General features: G+C 37.0%; 1 protein-coding gene across 11 annotated transcripts in view; it reads left to right on the top strand.

Moving 5' to 3' along the window:
• The first annotated feature begins 348 nt into the window (after positions 1–348).
• Fam172a (family with sequence similarity 172, member A) overlaps positions 349–20,932 on the top strand; it is a 410,259-nt gene continuing 389,675 nt past the window's right edge. For all 11 annotated transcript variants that reach the window (XM_013512947.1, XM_005382264.2, XM_013512945.1 and 8 more), the window contains exon 1: positions 349–520. The gene's annotated coding sequence lies outside the window, so the exon portion shown is untranslated. The remainder of the gene's footprint in view (positions 521–20,932) is intronic.

A 20,932-nucleotide genomic window follows, 5' to 3' on the forward strand; every position in this document is an offset into this window, starting at 1 on the left:
GGAAGCTAGTACGGACCTCCTATTTAAATTTTAATTTAGAGGTAAATTTAATTTTCCAAAACTAGATCTTTCATTTCTGTAGTTGATTGGTAAAGCCTGTTACACCATGTGTGGGCAGCTGACACTTTCTACATTCTGCTCGGAGAATGAGGCTTCTCGGGGACCCGTCCTCTAAGGTGACCCACGCCGTCTTCAGAAGGGACAGCGTAACCAGCTCCCTAGCCAGAGGGCGACCTTTGACTCCGCCACTCGCCTTTCTCAAGAACCCCATCTAGTTCCACAGGAACCGACCAGCGACCACGCCCCGCCCACTTCCGGGTTGTCACAGCCGCCGCCGTCGCGTGCGTAATGACGTTGTGAGTCCCCCGCAGACCCCGGAAGTGCAGCTCGAACTTGGCCGGGGCGCGGATCCCGAGAGGGAAAGTCCTGACAACGGCTCGAGGGAGTTCCACTGGCGAGCTGGAAGGCCACGCCTCTTCCCGCCTCCCCCCACAGCCCTGTAGCTGGGGGCAGAGCTCAGGTAGGAGCCGCGTCTGCGGGGATCTGAGCTCCGGGGCAGGCCCGGGTTCCATCCGGGGAGGGGGCTGGCCTGGCTCGTTCGCAGGCGGGGAGAGCTGGCCCTGAGGTCGGAGGCTGTCAGAAACTGCTCTTCGTTTCCAGGGGCACCGCTGACCTGCGTCCCAGACGCTGCTGATGGGCAGTTTCCACTTGCCTTTCCCAGTCTGGACGCGGGAGGCACACACGTGTGTTTCCTGGACACTTGTCTTGTCCGAGCTTACGAGTTTCTGGGAGCTTCTAGACACCTTAGCATCATGGGCGCTCGGGCAGGCATTGCTGGTTTCTGGTTGAAGCGTGTGTGCGTGTGTTTTCCTACCAAAGTGTTATCAACTGCAAGCAGATTGACGTGCAGCTATAAAATGCTTTCAAAACTTTTGACACGAATGACCGTTGGTGTAGCGTGTCATTGGAAGGCAGTGTGAGTTGATACTTCCGACTTTAAAAAAAAGTTAGGTATGTTTTCGAAGTAGGCGTTTCTCTCACCCAGGTATTTGACACACTGTTCTAGTGTTCCAGACTATATATCTGTTGGCCCGAGTAACTGGTTACTTATCTTTTTGGCTATAATTTAGGACGAGCTGGAAAAAAAAAAAAAGAGATGAAAAGGACAAGAGGTTGTTGCATTTGTTAATTTCGCCCAGGTCCTCAAAAAGTCATGGAGGGAAAAGTCTGTGGTTTTCATTTGCAAGTGCCTTGTAGTGTTTATCAAAATAAGTGGATTGCGATGTTTGACATACAGCATATGGTTTGTTTTTCCTTTAAGCAGTGTCAGAGGTGTATTGTTGTTCTTTATCTTTCTTAGTGAGGGACAGGTAAAACGTATTCATTTAGCATATAGAAGCGGAATCAGTAATTTTTCATGCGGTGAAGATCTCAGCGTGAGTGCTACTACCAGGTTTCTTTTTTACTTTTAAATTACTTGTTCCTTCCCCTTACCAATAAAGTCCACACTAAAGGACTACAGATGTTCTGGGTGGTTTTGAGACTTTGGCTGTTTCAACAGTTGTAAATGGTGGACTAGTACTCCGGGAAATATGATTTCTAAAGTGTGAGCATCCATCTACATTCGTTTGGCAAAGAGTTACTGGCCACCTTTAGTGTGCCAAGTAATGCCCCTGGTGCTGCTGGGAAGACAGTAGTAAACAAAACAGAAAGACCTTGCACTTCTGGAGCTTTGTATTTTAGTGGGCGGAGAGCGACAATAAAATTATAATAAAGGTGAAAAGAAAAAGCAATTAAATGAGAGAGAGAAAGAGTGATGGAGGATGCTATTTAACATAGGTTGTTGAAGCTCAGCCTCTTTGATAAAGGACATTTGAGTAGAGATCTGAATGAAGTGAGGACATGAGGTCTGCAGCTGTGTGGGCACAGGTCATTTAGGCTAGCATAGAGAGCCTGAGGCAGCAGCAAGTTTGGCATACGTTGGAATAGCAAGGATATAAGGATTCGATTTTAAAAATCTTACGAAGGAATATTTATTCAGTGATTTGTTGTGTGTATGAGGGGGCATATTGACAGTGTATTTTTTCTGAACATGCCCCAACAGAACTCTATGAGCAAATTTAATATAGGCATGTGGAGATGTTTTCAACTTTTTGTTGAGCTCTAACAAAATTAAATACCATTTACTCAGTTGGATTTAATTTATCCTTCATTTTTGTCAGCTTGGTTTTTCATAGCATTCACCAGGTAGCACATACTCTGTCCTGTGTCAACTTTACTATTCATTCAGCTTTTTTATTGTAGTAAAACATACATACCATGAATACTGTAATTTTAGTAATCTTTATGTGTGCATGCACATCAGCGTCTCCAGAAAGTTTTCATCTTCCCGAAAGGCATTACTTTCCCCATTCAGAGCAAAGCTCTGAATCTGTTTAAACTAACTCCTCATTCTTGACTATCCTCTGCCCCTGCAGCTACCAGTCTACTTTCTGTGCCTATGACTTTTTTTTACCCTCTTTGGTACTGGGAACTGAACCCAGGGTCTTTGCATCAAGCTACATTGCCAGCCCTTTTAAAATTTTGAGACAGGGCCTCACTGAGGTGCTCAGTTGCCCATGCTGGACCCTCAGTTATGATCCTTTTCCCTCAGCCTCCAACAATGCTGAGATTAGAAATGTACCCTGACAAGCCTGGCTGTGTCTATGAATTGAACTATCATAGATTTCTCATGTAAGTGCAGTCATGTAAGTGAATCATTCATCTGTGTTGTCTTGTGTTACATTTTGCTGAGACACAATACCCTGTACTCACAAGTAAAAGGAGGAAAGGTTTAGTTTCAGCACAGTTTGTAGAAGTTTCAGTCCATAATTGGCTGGCTCCAACGTAGGGTGGCCTGTTGAGGGGCACTGCAGAGGAGAAACAGTTCATGGTATGGCAGGCAGAAGGCAGCAAGCACCAAGACTGCTTTTTCCTTTTATCCCATATAGGCTACAAGCCACACCAATGGTGGGGCTTCCCATTATCCACACCCAGATATATGCCCACCAATCAGTGGAATAATGTAGTTATCATACCCTTAATCTATATCCACACATCCTTAATCCACATTCACACACCCTGTATTTGGATACCTCTGAAAAGCCCAACCTGTGAGTGCAGGAGACTTTGAGGGTCATCTGGGCACAAGCCATAACATATGGGCATTAATTTGCTTCTATGGTATGGTTGTTGTAAATAATGCTCCTATGTGTGAAAAAATTCTTTTCTGATCCCTGCTTTCATTTCTTTTGATTATCTATGCAAAAGAAATTGCTAGATTATAGGATAAATTGCTATAGTCTGAATCTAAAGTATTACCGAGAAGGTAATATTTTAAAGGTGTTGTTCCTAGGGAGGCACATGATAGGACATGATGGAACCCTCCATATTTGGGCCTGATGAGGGGTTTAGTTTATTTTGGATGTGCCTTAGAGGAGATGGTGGAGCCCTGCCACTTCCTCTTCTTGCTCTCGCTCTCTGCTCATGGGGTGTTTTTTCTGTACCAACTCCTCCTGCTGTGATGTGCTGCCTTGCTACAGGCCCCAAATCTGTGGGGCCAACAAACCATGGACTGAAATCTCTGAAAATGTCAACCTGAATTAAACTTTTCTCATTATAAGGTGATAATTTCAGTATTTAAGTAGTGGAAAGTTGACTGACACAGAAAATTGTGTTTAATTTTTTGAAGGACTGTCTACTCTTTTCTAAAACATCTATCCCATTTTACATTCCCACCAGCAGTACATAGGGATTCCAGTTTCACCATTTCCTCATGAAACGTATTTTCTGGTTTTTTGATAATAGCCATTTTCAGAAATGTAGAGGAATATCTGTAGTTTTGATTTGCATTCTCCTAAAAAATGGGGATGTTAAGCATGACCTTTAAAGAGCAGGTTGCTTACCACCATATGTTTTGTTGCTTCTTTAACCCTAATTTACTAAAATTGTAAACTCATCAATTGTCTGTAGACCAGGTATCTACGATAACTCCAAACTGTAGCATCTTTTATACCAATGAACAAAGTTTTTGGTATCAGATAGTGATGACAACAGTTCAGAAAAGTCGAAGATAATCCTGATCTGCCTTGTTTTTTAAATTTTTTTCCTTTGGAAGCAAAGAAGTGTATTGATTGGCTAACTGTGCCTGTGAGGTAGACTTCTTTACTTTAGAAGTTGAGAAGAGCCAGAAACACCTAAGCCAGAAATGATGAAGAAACAGAGAAGAAATGTGTCAGATAGCAGTATAACAATTGGCTGTAGATAGATGGACAGTGGCAGAAGAGATCAGGAGCAGCGATAAACAACGAGTACCACAACTGACAGCAGAAGAAAGGTGACCCAACAAACTGGCAGAAAGTAATAAAGTTCTATAGATTAGAATGGGATGGAGAGAGGGTAGTGTACAGATTGCCAGCTACATCTCACCTTGTGGTTCTGAAATGAGGTATATTAGTTCAGGAAGATCTACTATGTAGCAAGTAATATATGTCAGTTCATGCACTTCAGTGGTGCTTGGAAGGTGTGCACTGTGTCTGCTTCTATGGAAATAAACTAAGTTCTTCAAACCATGTATTATATCATTTCCATTCATAGAATAGAGAGATTTAATTGAATAATTGGTTGTGTAATCTAACAACGTTCAACATCATTGAATTTTTTTATATATAATCTGTTTAAAAATGAAAGGATTTTTAAGATCTAGAAAGTCCAGTTGTCCATTAGTTTAAGGTAGCACATATTTTTCATTTGTTCTTAAACTACTGAATATTTGCACACTTAATGTGTATGAGATTCTTTCTGGGCTGCTGAATTTAGCTAACTGAGCTACGAAGCTCACTTAAGTGGATTGCATTACTTTAAGTAATGAATGAAAAATTGCTCCATAGTTTTCCATATCATCCTTTGACAAACTAAAATTGGTCAATTTGTGCAGATGAGGTGGCAGACTTGTTCAGGGTTGCACAGCTAAGTTAAAGAAAGGTTTTGAGATAGCAGTGTTGTGCTGCTTTCTGTGATATTGTTGTTTCCTTTTTTGGGAAACTTCATTCTGCACTATGTGTAATTGAAATACTTTCTTCCTTCACAGAAAATATCTCCGTGAGGACAGATCATTGAAGCAAACCATTTATTGTGTTTTCCCATTTCTTTATAGCAGATTTTATATTTATCTTAAGCATAGCTTAGATTGATAATATACTTAGGCATGATTTGCTCAGGGGCTAGAGAGGTGATAATAAGACTCAGATTGTGAATTTGGACCTTGGTAAAGCCCTTTAATTGCTCTTTACAGGAATGATTACAACCAGTACCCAGTAGTGTTACTGCTGACTGCTTTGGGATGAAGGTAACATTCCTATCCCCTGCTAATCACGCTGCCATAATATGTAATCAGGTTTAAGAAAGCAGCAGGAGAGATAATATATGTAGCTCAACAGGCACAGTGCTTCTGTTTAAAAAGCACTGCAGAGTAAATATCCAAGACAGTGAAGCCAACCCCTTTTTCTCTACAAAGCCTAGCTTACTTTTATATGCCTGTATAGAAGGTAGAATAAGCGGGAATTCTGACCAAAAATATAATCCAATTCAAGGTAATTTAAAAATGTGAAAAGATTGACTCATTGATAGGGATAATATACTCTTTTGATTTGAAGTGTTCCAATCTTTTTTATGTTCTCATTTTTGTCTATACTATGGAGATGATTCTGGTATTAAGTAATTTGGAAATTCATAATATTGATCCATTTGGTTTTATGCCTACCCTCTGATACACTTAGTATTTATCTCAAAAGTTATACCTTGGAATTGGGGAGGGGGTACATTAGAAAGATCAGATTAGGTAGGTTCAAGAAATTAAGATAGAAAAGAAATCTCCCAGAAAGAGGTGCACAGAGATAGGACCATGGTCCCAAAAGGCGTGGAGACAATAAGGATAAAGGAATAAGGAAAGGCCTAAGGTCAGGTGAACTGAAATATAAGGGAAGAAAAATACAGCAAGAATTAGGCAGGGTCTTTTATTCAAAAGATGTTAAAATATCGATATGTAGTTGTCAGACAATCTGGATCCCGTACTTGAGGATCTTAAATGCTGGTTGGTGTATCTGTTGTGCAGATGAGACTTTAGCAAAATGTTTTGTATTATGACAAAAATATGGATAGGATGCTTTGGGAGAGGTGTAAAGCTTTTCTTGGGATTACTGGGAGGTTTTTTGTACTTTTCATGCCTAAGTTGAGAACCTAAGAATGGGCCATTTAAATTAAAGAAGAAAGACTCTAGACAAGAAATAACAGTCAGTAGATTGTCATGTATAAAAACCAAAAGCAATCTGCAATAACTACAGGAGAAAATTTGATTTTAGTGGGCTTGGATGAGATAGGAGCCATGCCATGGTATGGGGCAGTGCACAGGATTTTGAGAGGGAAGACTGGTGTAACTTGTAAAGAATTTGCATTTGCCTTAGTAGGCAATAGAAACCATTAAGTGGTTTCTCTTATCACCTAGTTTGTAAAAATTTCAACCTTGCCCAAAAAAGAGGTCTGACTTTTGGCCTCACCTCGTGATATCTTTGTTTTTTTTTTTTGCCTGGAGGATTTGGACCACATTGTCTAATATGATTTAGGGTAGGGCCGCTCATATCTGTATAGTCTTAGGGTGAGGCTGTCCATGCCAGAAATATTACTTATGTGACTTAGGATGGGGGTTTTGGGTCCTGTGGTATTAGTGGACCTGGAGGCTGGGCTCAAGTATGTGTGTGGCCAGCCAGTCAGTCATGTCTAGGTAATGGAGTTTAATAAACACTCTAAATAGCACATCTCTTGTGGGCTTTGCTGGTTGGCAGGTATCTGTGCATAGGCTCTGGATTGAGTAGCTCGAATTGTGCCCGTCCCTCATGTGGTGAAGCCCTAACCCCCAATTGGACTTTATTTTATTTTTTTAATTGGATAACATTAAATGAGGTCGTAAGGATGGGCCCCTGATTCTACATGATTAGTATCTTTATTAGAAGAGATAGCAGAGAGCTCTCTGTCCAGCGAATGTGTATTTTTCTTCAAGCCAGGCAGAGAGCCCTTAGTACAGACTCACTTTCTGGGATTTCAGCCTCCAGAATCGTGAGAAAATAAATTACTGTTGTTTAAGTCACTCTGTTGAGGGTATTTTCTTAAGGTAGTCTGAGCACACTAACATAGTAATTAATGTCTAATTTGATTTTATTATTGTCATTGTTAATCAGTGATTAGATACTTTGTACTTTAATGAAGCAGTGTGGAATCTGATGGCTTCAGTTTCCCAATTTGTCATTTTAAATTTGAATTATGTGAAATTATTCCAAAATTTGAAAGAAGGAATTGCTCCAGAAGGCCTCACTGAGGACTTTAGATGGAAAAATACTATACTTTTGTGTCTTGGTTACTTTTCTCTCCTTGCTGAGACAAAATACCCAACACCCAAAATTAAGGAAGGAAATGTTTATTTAGCTTACAGTTTGTGGAGGTTTCAGTCCATACTTGGCTGGCTCCGAGGCAGAAGGTAGCAAAGCAACAAGAGCAAAGGGGGGAATGGCAGCAGAAGAGCAAAGCAGCCAGAGCAAAAGGGAGAAATGGCGGCAAGCAACCTCTTTCCCTGCCTTACATTGTAAACAGGCTACCCCCACCTAAGGGGCGTGTAGCTCTCACATAATCTCCATGCCCTCCTCTTCCACAGGCTCAGGATGTATACAAAGTAAGCACCCTGGCTTCCTGCTGAGTCACTTAGCCAAACCTCTACACTCCCCAAGTTGATGCAGTGTATCAACCATAACACTGTGTCATGCTCTAAGGATATCCAATGGAATTTCCCTCTATATTTTGACAATAGTTTAATTAAGCATAATTACCTTGTAACGAGATTTATCACAGATTTAAGAAGGTGTGTCATGTAGAACACTTAAAGAATATGGGTTTTCCCTTTCCGTGCTCCACTGAGGTATTCCTGGAGCTTTAGAGTTAAGAGAGATTTCAGTTATACAAAATAATGGAACATGTAATAGAACTTAAATTAATAGACATATATTCATCCACAATTATGTGTTTATATGTTTCTACTATTTTATAGGTGAATATGTTTTGGTAGACAGTTTTTCAGTTAAAAATAGGAAAATATAGAACAGAATGTATTACATTCCAGTATTTGAGTTACAAACATTTGATTAAAATTTTTTTAATGGATTTGGTTATTCAGTAACATTTCAGAAACTTCCCAGTAAGATGTCAAGAAAATATGGAAAAGATAAAAATGAAGCACACATAAATAAAACTTGAATTTGTACTGAATATAGTTACAAGTAGTGACATTGGAGTTCTTGTTTGTTGAGCATCCCTAATTAAAAGTCCCAATTCCAAAATGTTCTGAAACCCAACCCTTTCTTAGGATCTACACAACACTTACACATTTTCAGATTTTGGATTGGATCAGGGATACCCAACCTGTATAATCTACAAAGTCTATGCAAATATTCCAAAATTTGGAAAATCCCTGTATCTGAAAGACTTCTAGTGTTAAGCTTTTGGATAAGTGTCTTAGTTACTTTTCTCTTGTTGCCGAGACAAAATACCCAACACCCCAAATTAAGGAAGGAAATGTTTATTTAGCTCACAGTTTGTGGAGGTTTCTGTCTATAATCAGCTGGCTCCAAGACAGGGAGGCAGGGCAGAGGGCAACACTTCAAGGTGGCACAAGACAGCAAAAGCAGGAAGAGCAAAAAAAGCGGGGAGAAGCAAGCCTCTTTTTCCGCCTTATACTGGCTATTCGCCCACACCCACACCATCTGGTGACCTCCTCTTCCACAAGCTGAGGATGTTCACAGAGTAAGGACCCTGGCCCCCTGCTGAATCATTTTAAAGTTGAAGCTTTAAAACTTCTCCAGTTGACACAGTGAACAAATTTCAGCCCAGGATGTAGAACTGCTGAGTTACTTAGTTAAGCTTGTAGACTCCTCATTTGACACTTCTTACTGAAAGTATTATACTATGTAAGTGAATTTTTCATTATTTTTCAAAATCCAAAGACTATGAAAAAAGCATTCTTGCTTTGACAAAACTGGAGGAAGTTCCCTCTTCACATGGAAAATAAATTACTGCTGAATTGGAAAATCACTGGGCAATGTACTGTCAGTTCGGGGATGATGATAACTAATGAATCTGAGTACTTAACTGGTATTTAGTAGTTCACTGGGGATTTGAATATATCTTTCTGTTGCTGTGGAAAACGTCATTCTGAAAGTTAGCAGTTTAAGTAAAAAGCATTTATTATCTCACATAGTTTCTTAGGGTCAGAAATTAGTCGCCACTGAGCCAGGTAATTTTGGTTTAGGATCTAAGATCTGTGATGAAGTTGCAGTTAAGCTATCAGCTAGGGTTGTCACCATGTGTAATTACGATCTGTAGTACCCACTTCTACACTCACTCAAGTGGCTGTTGGCAGGAAGCTTTAGTTCCTTACCACATAGACCCTTCTGCAGAAGTGCTCACGTGACTTTCCAGAGCGAACGACCCAGACAGACAGTGCCTGTAATGAATCCTTCATAACATAAACCTCAGAAATGTCCCATGACTTCTTCTGTTTGCTGTTGGTCACACGAGCCAACTGGAATGTGTGGGAGTAAACTGTGTGAGTGTATGATAACAAGGAAGTGGCCTCTTTAGATGATGTGTTGGAAGCTACCATGGACTGCTCCCCAGCCCCACTGAATGATGTCCTTCCCACATCCAGGATGTATACACTCACCACTTCCCAATGCCTTCATATGTCTTGTCCTATTACTGTACCATCTCAGAGTCCAAAGTCTCATCACCTAAGCAGGTCGAAGAATGAACGAGACTTCCTAGATGTAGCTCCTTAAGTACCGCTCTTTGGTTATAGGTATTTTTCAACTTGCCTTTGTATACCTTCATTGCTCAGCATACCACAGTGGGACGAGTGTGGGATAACTGCTTCTTTTATTCCTGGGTCTTAATTTGTAAAGGTGACATCAAGGAAAGGTCAGCACATTGCAGGAAGAATTTGACTTTTTCACATTTCCCTAATATGAGTGGCATGGCTTCCCACACAGGGCAACAGGAAGAACACCAGCCTTGGGCAGAAACCAGAAGGAAAAATGAGGAAAGTGCCATAGCTTTCATTGGGGTGACCTCTCAAAAGGCAAGAAGAGATCTCTAGTTACTATAACAGAGTTTATTGATATTTATTGAAAATACCTTCTTTTGGAAATATCCTTAGCTAGAACAACCATTTTCTTATGTAAATTTTTCTTTCTTAAAACTGCATGGGGCAATGCTACTAAACTTTCTGCTTCTGTATAACAAGAATTCCCCTTGCTCTACTTTCCAATAACATTTACTAAAAATAGAGACCTTGACAGTTGTGATACTCACATTTACCCAGGCACCTTGAATGTCTAAATTACATTTAACTATCTTTGTCAGTAGAAGCAACCTTCTGAGAGATTAGTCTTTCCTGGCCTATAGAGCCTGTAATGCTGTCCCCTGAGTACTATCTCATGAAGAAGTACAAGGACATGTTCTTGTCAAATGTCAACCATCTTAAAGTGCTTATACCATAGACCTATAATCATATTTGAACTTGCATAGGCTCTAGATAGATAAAACATAGAAACCAGAAAACATAGAAATAAGAAGGTGTGTTACACACCAAAAGACTTGGATGCTTTTTGTCTGTTTTTATCGCAGAACTCAGGAAGGTATGTGTGGGAGTGGACTTAAGAATATGGAATCAGTTTGAAAGAATATAAAGTGTGATCAGGCAGTGGTGGTACAGGTCATGGTATGATAATATTGTTATGGGGATTCCCAGTAGTCCAGTTAAGATATGAGAATCAATAGTGACCTAAATGAAGACAATTGTCTTGAGGATAAATTTTGCATACTATTGTAACTATTATAGTTTATTTAATGTCCTGTCTCATTAAACCAAGCTATTTAATGGTTAGTACTACTTGTCTTTTTAGCAATATAGGAAGGAGGAAACATTACATACTGCATACTGTTCTAAGCCCTTTGCATGTATAAATAATTTGATACCCATAGCTGTTTTTGAAGTAGATAGTAATATTAAATTCATTTTCCAGATGCTGAAACACAGTTACAGTGTTGAGAGTCCTCAACATCCCCTCCAATTGGATCATTTGCTGGAAAGACAGAATTATGAAGAGCTTTTATATTCATAGTTTATTACAGTAAAATGATACAGACCGGAAACCAGAAACGGTCCATAGAGCAGACTCCATAAGGAACAAGGCACCAACTTTTATTTGTCTCCTAGTAGAGTTAGGTGGAAATTGTTTTACTCTCCCAGCAAGTATGTGTGACAAATTGTTTATAACCAGGGATGATCCCCAAACCCTGGTGTCTAGGCTTTTACTAGGGATCTGTTAAATGATCATAGAATGCCCACAGAACTGGCCTTCTCAATTTTCAGCTGTCAGAGGCCAATTGATACAGCATGTCTAGTACCTAAAATGGACAAACAATAAATATTTACTCTAAACCACCTTGTTAGTATAAATTAAAGGGCATAGACCAGGTCTTTGGTTATTTAGATACTCTTTTTTGGGTATCCATGAGTATTCCACGAGTTTGTAAGTTATCTCCCAGGAGACAGTCAAGGAGGGCAGTTTGAACACCCCAACTTGCAGAGTTAACTTTTTTCTGCACACCTATGGAGGGATAATTTGTCTGGATGATACATTGATAGGTAGTGGAATTAAAATTTAAGCACAGGCATTCTGACTCCGGAGTCAGTTGTTTTGAAGATACAGGATTCTGTACCACTTTTTGTTGTCACCTGTGTCAAATACAGAATGTAAAAGTTTGCCTGAAATGAAATAAATAATCCCTTCTCAAGTAGTAGGCTATACTGTATATCTCAGATTTTTCCATCTATGATATGCCTTTCTTCATGGAATGAGTACTACTGTAATATGCAAAGCTTTTATGGAAGGAAAATGAATCATGTCAATTATCATTTTTAACACATAAAAGTCTAACTTTTATCTGTTATAACTATGAAGGTGTAATTGAAGTGCAGTAAACTGTGCATGTTGAAAGTGTATAATTTGGACTGTCTTATCAAACATCTGTGAAACTATCATCACAATCAAAATAATGAATATTTCCACCATAATAAATGCTTTCTTACTTGAATCAGCCCTGTTTATGGAAAGGATTGTTTCTGTTGAACAATCTTGTCTTGGTCAGAAATCAATTAATTCTCTATGTGTTGGTCTATTTTTCTCTATTTTTTTCTTTTTTTCCTTTCTTTCTGTTTCATTCTTTCTCCATTCTCCTCATCTTTCTCCTCCTTGTTCTTTGTCTCTTTCTCTCTCTCTGATGCCAAACCGCAAACTGTTCTGATTACTGTAGTTTTATGATGTCTTGAAATTAGGTAGATAGGGCACATCTTCCACTTTGTTATGTTATGAAATTATCTTTGATTATCCTCGGTTTTATGCATGTGTATGTAGGCGTTAGAGTTAACTTGACATTATATACAGAGTATCTTGCTATAATTTAAATTTGGATTGTGTCTGTTAATCAGTTCGGGGAGAAATTCCATCTTAAAAATATTGAATTTTCTGATTCATAAACATAGTATTTGTTTCCATTTATTTATGTCTTCTGTAATTTCTCTCAATGAGTTAGCTTTTGAGAGAGCAGTCTTAGGTATCTTCTATTAAATTTATTTTTAGGTATTTTATGTTTCTTAGCACCACCAAAATTTTTTCTTGTGATACACATACGCAAACATACATATAGTTGATTTTTATATGTTTACCTTTTATCCTGGCACCTTTCTAAATTCATTTGTTAGCAATAGTAGTTTTGTAATTTCCTTATGTAAACAGAAGATTAATTAAAGACAGTTTCATTTATTTCTAAACTGTGTGTACACTGTTTCAAGCATCCTGTACTGAGCAGGTAAGTTGCCAGTGTATCTAAAGTTCACTTTGTAATAAATTTGTGAATAAAGCTAGTGAAATACTATGTTTTATATAGCATATCCACTTTTACTTCTTTCAGTTCACTTAATAGTGAAAGGAAGCATATTGATAAATTTAAAAACAAAGCTACTGAAATACTACATTTTATGTACCCTATCCACATTTAATTTCTTAATTCATTTAGTGGTGAAAGTAGGTGTTGTTGCCTTGTCTAAACTCAAAGAGAAAGAATTCATTTTCTAATCCTTTTTGATTTTGTAACTATTACTCTGTGCTTTTAAAATCAGTACTATTGTCTAGCTTGATAACTTGTGTTCTCAGAGTCAAGTTACTTCTCTAGATTCAAGAACTTTGAGTATGTTACCTTCTTTTGACAGCAAGTACAATTTGGTAAGTAACTACCTAAATGGAGGTATTTATGATTAGCTGTAAATCATTAAAATTCACTGGCCAATTAAGAAGTGGATTTGGCATTTAGCCTCTGGTATTTGGTTGGCTCTGTTTGTTAGTTTATTGTACAGTAAATTTCAGACACACTGATAACCTCTACACCCTGCATGTATGTGTTGCTTAAGAAACCATAGACTGCTGCGAAGAATCAGGGGTTTTACATTCTACCTTGTAGTTATTGGCTATAGTTCTGTACTCCTGGGACCTTTTCATATTGCTTTGGAATGTTAGGGAGAGGCTTAGTGTGCTTTAGAAACATACCTAATTTCTTCCTTATAGTTTAGTCCATGATTTTTCTACCCTCTTCTTTTTTGCTGGTATTGATACATCAATGGACTTACTGGCAAACCAGAGTTAAAATGTTCCTGTTGTGCTCAAGCATTCCTCTATTGTTTATTGTAGCTGGAATCTTGTGGTTCTTCTCCATTACCATTTATGACCTCATTTGTCAATGACTGTCACATGTTTAAAGTTTGTCCCAGAAAACATTTCAGAGGTGTTTTACATATTGACCTGAAAGGGAAAAGTTACGGTGACTTCTGAGGGGAGGAGTATCTTTTTTCTCTTCTGGTCTTAATTCAGCATTCCTCTTTTGATGAGTCTTGCACTTTCGGACCTTATACCTATTATGATGGATGTTAAAGATGATATATCCATGTGTGGGTTCTCCCTTTATATTCTCCATGCAATTCTACTTAGGTATACGTAAAGTTTACGTTCCTAAAAATAGATTTAAGTTTAGGAAAGATAGTTTAGAAAATTCTGCCTATGCCTAAAGCCAAACCACTTTTAGCCATGTTTTTTTTGTCATATTATTTTGTTAGGCACTGACCTAAGTAATATTGAAGTGATACTGTGCTTACTTGTGACTGTTGTTTTCAGTGTGTATGTCTTCCTTATGAATGAGACCCTGACTGTATTATTGTTACTAGTATGTATTGTATCATTTAAAATAAGACTTTGATTATAAATATTATCTAAACTCCACCATATATTGTAATAGTTTCAAGTTTTATTATTTGAGTAATTAATCTAAATTGACCAAGTGGTCTCATTTTAAATAATGCCATTTTTACTATCAATTGTTTACTATAATGTGTGAGTATCTTTCAAATTGAATGAGGACTCATTTTTTCATGAATTCTTCTCTCCATTTTCTGAAGATGTTATCTACTTTATAGAGCTCAGGAATTTTGTAAACAAGCTTAAGTGAACATTTTGATGACATAATATTTAAGAGTTACTGTCTGACTGTCAAGTTACTGAGTTACTGTCTTACTGTTCCTGACAGTAAGACAGTCTGTTTTCTCAGAGGCAGTGTGGTCTATATGCAGCTGACCATGATACACAAAGCTGATTTAGGGGAAAACACTATTTGAGAAAAATACTTCAGTTAAGGTGATTAGTAAATGAGAAGTATTTGAGAATAGAAATGTTTCACATCTTAAAGTTTAAACTTCATTTTTAAATTAAACTGAATTTTATTTTGAAAGACAAAATCTTAGCAAAATGAAGTAATTTGTTTTGAGTGAGGTTAACCTAAAAATCAGAAAAGTTTATTCTTTAAAGAGCATTGAACTATAATCATAAAAAATGTTATTAGCAGAGCTCAGCTGCCTTTTGTTTTCTGTAAATATATTGGCCTGTCTGGGGCTGCAGCAGTTCTCAAAGAAACCAAGCCACCTTATCCTGTTATAGTTAATTTCAGCCTCAAAGTATAATGAAAATCTCATCTACAAAATGTGTGACCTATTTGTTATGAGTGTTTTAATCTCAAAATTAAAACATTAATTAAGGTCCCAAACTAAACATTACATTACAGAAGCTCTGAAGTAGCAAATTTCCAAGTGCATTTACAATATGAATAAACTTAGAGTATTTTAGAATCATATCTCTGATGTAGTATGGATACCATATTTTAATTGCTAAGTGTTACATTTTTCCTTTGACACAAGTGGCTGAATTTTATTCTTTTTGTGTCTGTTTTTACTGATCTGTTTTTTAAAAATCCATTTTTAAAAAGAAGTATTCCATGTTCAATTGGATATCTTGTGTGATGAATTTCTATTCTCTACATTGAATTTTAGTTTACTCTATATTTCAGTTCTTGCTTTTTCTTCTGAATGGTTCTAATTTAGATCTGTCTAAAGTTTTATTAGTTCACTGATTAAATCACACTAGGATTCCTCAGTTTAAGAAGTCAGCCCCCAAATATTGATGGTATAAAGAATCATTTTAAAAGGGAAGAGATGCTACAAATTTTGGAATTGTTCCAAGATTTTGCACAAGCATGGTGTCTACTCTGTGGTGTGCAACCACATTTATAATAGAAGCAAGCATTGTTTTTATGCCTTTACAGTTCTGTGTGTAGAATTTTGAATTAAACTTAATTTTAGTAATATCTCTATGTACTTACTAATCTGCAAGAAGCCATCACTGATAGCCTGCAACTTACTTTAGGATTCCTATAAAATAAATATGTCTGTGTAAAATTATTTTAAAGTCAACAATCATTAATATATCTGAGTAGTTTTAGTAAAAATGACCAAAGTCCTTCACCTACATTCATGCCAGTATCACAGGTTTTTTAAAAAAGCTCTGCCAATTTATAGTCAAATTTCAAATAGTGACATAGGGATTCAGTAGTGCCTGAGGTCCTTTAGCAAAATTAGTAGATAATATTTCAAATAAACAGAGTATAGATTTATTTAATGTAAAGTTTATGGCTTTGTAGTTATACTTAGAGTAAGATCGGTGCTAATTCTTTGTTAGTCCAGGGAGCTTTATAATTTTCTTGCTGCTAATTTTTGTGTCCATAAAGGACAAATGAATCAACATCTGTTTTTCAGTGAAAGGATGTTTAACTCTCATACAGAAAAAGCAGTGTTTTCAGCACTTGTCATTTAAACAAATAGAAATGGATTTAACAAAATGTTACGTTCAGCCAAAGCATGAAATAAAATGTTTTATGTTTGTTTTATTCTCATTCTAACATCAAGTCCTCCCTCCAGTGGCTGTTGTTACAGCATTTCCCTTTTTCACCTTATTTTGGAAAAACGATGAACACAGTTTTTTTTCCCTCAGAATTAAAGCTCATTTTTACATCATGTCAAAAGACTGGCAGAGATCCTCTGTGGTAAATATGTCTTTTGTGACTGGATGAGCCTATCTTTTAGCAGCCAAGGGGACAGAGTATTCTGAATTGAATTCTTAGCTTTCATCCTTCATTTACAAGTTGTTTGTAATTGTCGCCTACCCCAAGTTTTCAAAGTTGCAATCACTTGCCTATTTTCACAGGTAGATTTTACGTTTATACTTATTAGTGAAAAAGTATGCTAAGTAAAGAAAAAATAAAAGACCCCTGACATTTCCAGAAGTGCAGGGTTGCATATTAAAGTAATTCATTATAAGATGATAGGATGTTATTACTTTTTTCATTCAAAGTTTTAAAATACTGAGTTTGGTTTAATAGCTGATATAAAAATTTCTGAGATAATACATTTTTATTCATATTATTAGCTCCTTTACACAACAGATGAGGACTCAACTGAGCTTTGGTGATGGTATTACATTGATATGTAACTACTCTGATGATTATCTAGTACCTTTTATCTCTTTCCCTAAAACTTCTACTAGGATTTATTCTCCAGCAGGACCCCCAAATTTCTCGTATAATAGATGGTATTAGAAAAATGTCCCAAAGAACCAATATAAAAGACAATCTTACTAAATTTATAATTTTTTTCTGTTAATGTTATTATTTATTTAAAAAATGTATTGTTCATAGTTTAAAAAGGCTACAGTATTTTCAACCCAGATTATTTTGTGTATGTGGATATTATATTCTCATAAAAAGTGACCTTAATATATGTAAAGCATATTTAAGTTATAAAGCATAAAAATATAATTGACATTTACACTAACATTAAATTAGCCATTCAATCTAAGACTCATAATCTGATTAGTAACATGCATTGATTTATGCACTTTCTTTTACATTATGCTTTTTCTTCTTTTCCATAGGTAATTACTATTCTTAAATTTATACTTAATTTTCTCTTAAAATTTTTCATAGTTTTATCACAAATTGTGATACCCATGAATTGTTTATGTTTTATTTTTCATATATATGAATGATATTGTTCTGTGTCTAGACTTTGGAAGCTTGATTACTTGCATGCAAATATTGTATAATATTCATGTCTACACTGTTCTAAACTACATTATATCTACTCTCTAATAATCACAGTTTTTTTTTTCCATTTGCTATTGTCAGGATCTAAGATGCCCCCCAGTGTTTTTCGCTTCTTGTTATTCATGCCTTTGTGTGGATATCTCCTGTATTGAATAGAGCTGCCCTGTGGGCCAGTAGACTATGGAGAAAATGATGATGAGACTTCTGTAGTTTTTCTCCTTGCTCTGCTGGATCTATCTTTTTGGGAAAAGCCAGCAGCCATGTTGTGGCAATACTATAGCAACAATCAGTATCAATAATTTATTTGTATAAATAAGTCACCTTGGAAGTAGATCCTTGGGTAGTAGTGTCTTCAGATGATTTCAGAGCTTGCCAGTATATCTTGCCTGTAAGAACTCAAGTGAGTTGCCCTAAGAACTCAAGTGAGAACCTCTCATGTGAACTACTCACAAACTTCTGATCTCCATAAACTGTGGGGAATAGTAAATACTGTTGTTTTGAGCTGCTGTCTTTGAGGTAATTTACTGTGTAGCTATAGATAATGAGTAAAGCAACTTTATAGGTAATGAGTAAAGCAACTTTTTAATGATGTGAACATTTTCGTATGTGCTACCTGACACACATGTACAAGAGAGCATTATTTAGCTTTTCTGCTGCTGAGATTAAATACTTCATAGCCACAGTTTAAAGAATGAAATGGTTTATTGGACTTATGGTTTTGGAGGCTTCAGTCCATGACATCAACACAGAAACATGATGGGGGAAGAGTATGGCAGAGCAAAGAGTATGGTAGAGCAGAACTGCTTAGTTCATAGTAGCTGAGAAACAGAGCAGGGCAGCAGTGCCAGAGAAGAATGGGGAAGGGATCATATATTGACCCCAAGGTCACAACTCCATGACCCACCTAGACACATAAACCAGAGCAGGGGAACAATGCCGAAGAGGAAGGTGAAAGGGATCACATATTGTGAGTCACACTTACATGACCCACCCTGACATACAATTTTATCTTTTGACCAGCAATTCTTATTCTTTTAACATTTGGTATTGTCAGATTTCTTAGTTTTTTTCTAATATAAGAAGTTTAAAAATATCTCACTCAGATTATATTCTCTACCCCAACATACGAAATAGTAGTAACCTACCTTTTGCAATAATATGTTTAAAGTTTTTTTTCACATTCATCCCTTTAAACAATTCAAGATTGATTTTTATGAATGGAGTGAGGTATGGGTATCTCCTTTCTTGTTTTTACTGCGTGGTTAACCAGCTGTCCCAATTATTAAAAAGTTCATCTGTTATGGCTTGTGTTTAGATGTGCCCACAAAGCCTCATGTGGTCATAAGTGGGGCCTTCTCAGAGATGGCTGGATCTAGAGTGTGTGATGCTGGAACTGATTCATGGTGCAATGCTGGGATCAAGAGCACTAAGATTAAGGGTGTGAGTGCCACCCTCTAGGCAGCCTGAATAAGATGTAAGGGATAGAAAAAGCTATGGTCCTCCCTTGTTGCTTTGCTACCTTCTGCCCACCATGAACTGTTTCTTCTCTGTGAATGCCTGTCTTCCATGCCACCCTGCCTTGGAGCCAACCGATTATGGACTGAAACTGTGAGCTAAATAAAATTTTGCACCTTTAACTTTGGTTATGGGGTGTTTTGTCTCAGCATCAAGAAAAGTAACTAAGACACCGTCCTTTCTTTATGCTGTGATGGTGTCATAGTTGTCATGTGCATCTGTGACTTTGCTCTGTTTTGGAGTTTTATTCTATTCACCAGTTTGTTAATTCTGACACTAATAACATACTTTATTAATGACTGTGAAACCTTTTTATAATTTGTCCTCCATATAACTTTTTGAATTAGATTTTTAACTTCTGTAAAAAAGCACTTTTACGTTTGAATAGAATTGCACTAAAGACATACATCAATTAGAGGAAAATTGGTATCTTTGCAATGTGGAATCTTTCTGTCCATGTATTTCCATTTCCTTTAATGCCTTTCAGTAATCTTTTATAACATTCTACATATAAGAATTACATTGTTATATTTGTTATATTATAACCACAAAGGTTTCACTTTTTGCTGTCATAAATATTTTTATAAAAAATACTTTGCCTTGTAACTGTTTTTTGCTGGTATTTGTAAAGAAAATTTTTAGACATAATTTTTCAGTCAACCAACTTGCTGAATCCTTTTTATTCCCAATAACATAGAAATTCTTTCCTTTTCCATTTCTTTTCCCGTCCTCTTCCCTTCGCTTCCCTCCCTTCCCTTCCCCTCCCCTCCTCCTCCCCCCTCCCTCCTCCCTCCCTTCCTTCCTTCCTTTCTTCTTCCCTTTTCTTGTGACAAAGTCTCCCTACATAGTCTGGACTGACCCCGGATTCACAATCCTTCCACAGCAGCTGAGTGCTAACATTGCATGTGTGCATGACCACACTTTGCTGCATAGAATATATTGTTATTTTTAATGCTAGAAAATCTTATTTCTTGATTCTTCTTGTTTTGTTGTTGTTATAGTTATGTAATTTTCAAATAATGCTAAGTTCATTTTCCTTTTTTTCAATCCTTATGTATTTCTTTTCTACTTCTTGCATGGGATAGAACTTTAGCAAACTTTGACAAGGTGTGTGGATAAGCATTTTTTTCTGGATCCTGTTTTTAAACAGGTTTTAAGTATTTTACCATTAATAATGTTCCATCTCACCCCAGTAAGAATGGCTGTTATTAAGAAATCAATCAATAACAAATGCTGGTGAGGCTTTGGAGGAAAAGGAACTCTTCTCCAGTGCTGGTGGGAGTGTAGATTGGTGAAACCACTGTGGAAATCAGTTTGGAGATTCTTCAGTAAACTAGGACTAGAGGTCCCATTCAATCCACGCATTCCCCTTCTGGGTATTTTCCCAGAAGAACTGAAAACATCATATCACAGCGATATCTGTGTGCCCATGTTTATATCAGTGCAATTTGTAATAGCTAAATCATGGAAGCAACCCAAATGCCTGTCCACTGAGGAATGGATAAAAAACTGTGGTATTTTTACATAATGGAATATTTCCCAGCTATAAGAAAAAGATAATTTCGAGGCTTTTATAGGAAAAAGACACAACTAGAGACCATACTCATAAGTCAAATAAATCACACCTCTATGTGTAAACACTGCATTATTTCACTAGTGTAAGAACCTGAAAGAGTGACTAAAATCTAGGAGGTACAACAGACATTGTGAAAAGGAAGGAAACTGCTCAAAATGAAAG

Source organism: Chinchilla lanigera, unplaced genomic scaffold, assembly GCF_000276665.1.
Source record: "Chinchilla lanigera isolate Chin_1 unplaced genomic scaffold, ChiLan1.0 scaffold00017, whole genome shotgun sequence".
In the NCBI taxonomy this organism is placed as follows: Eukaryota; Metazoa; Chordata; class Mammalia; order Rodentia; family Chinchillidae; genus Chinchilla; species Chinchilla lanigera.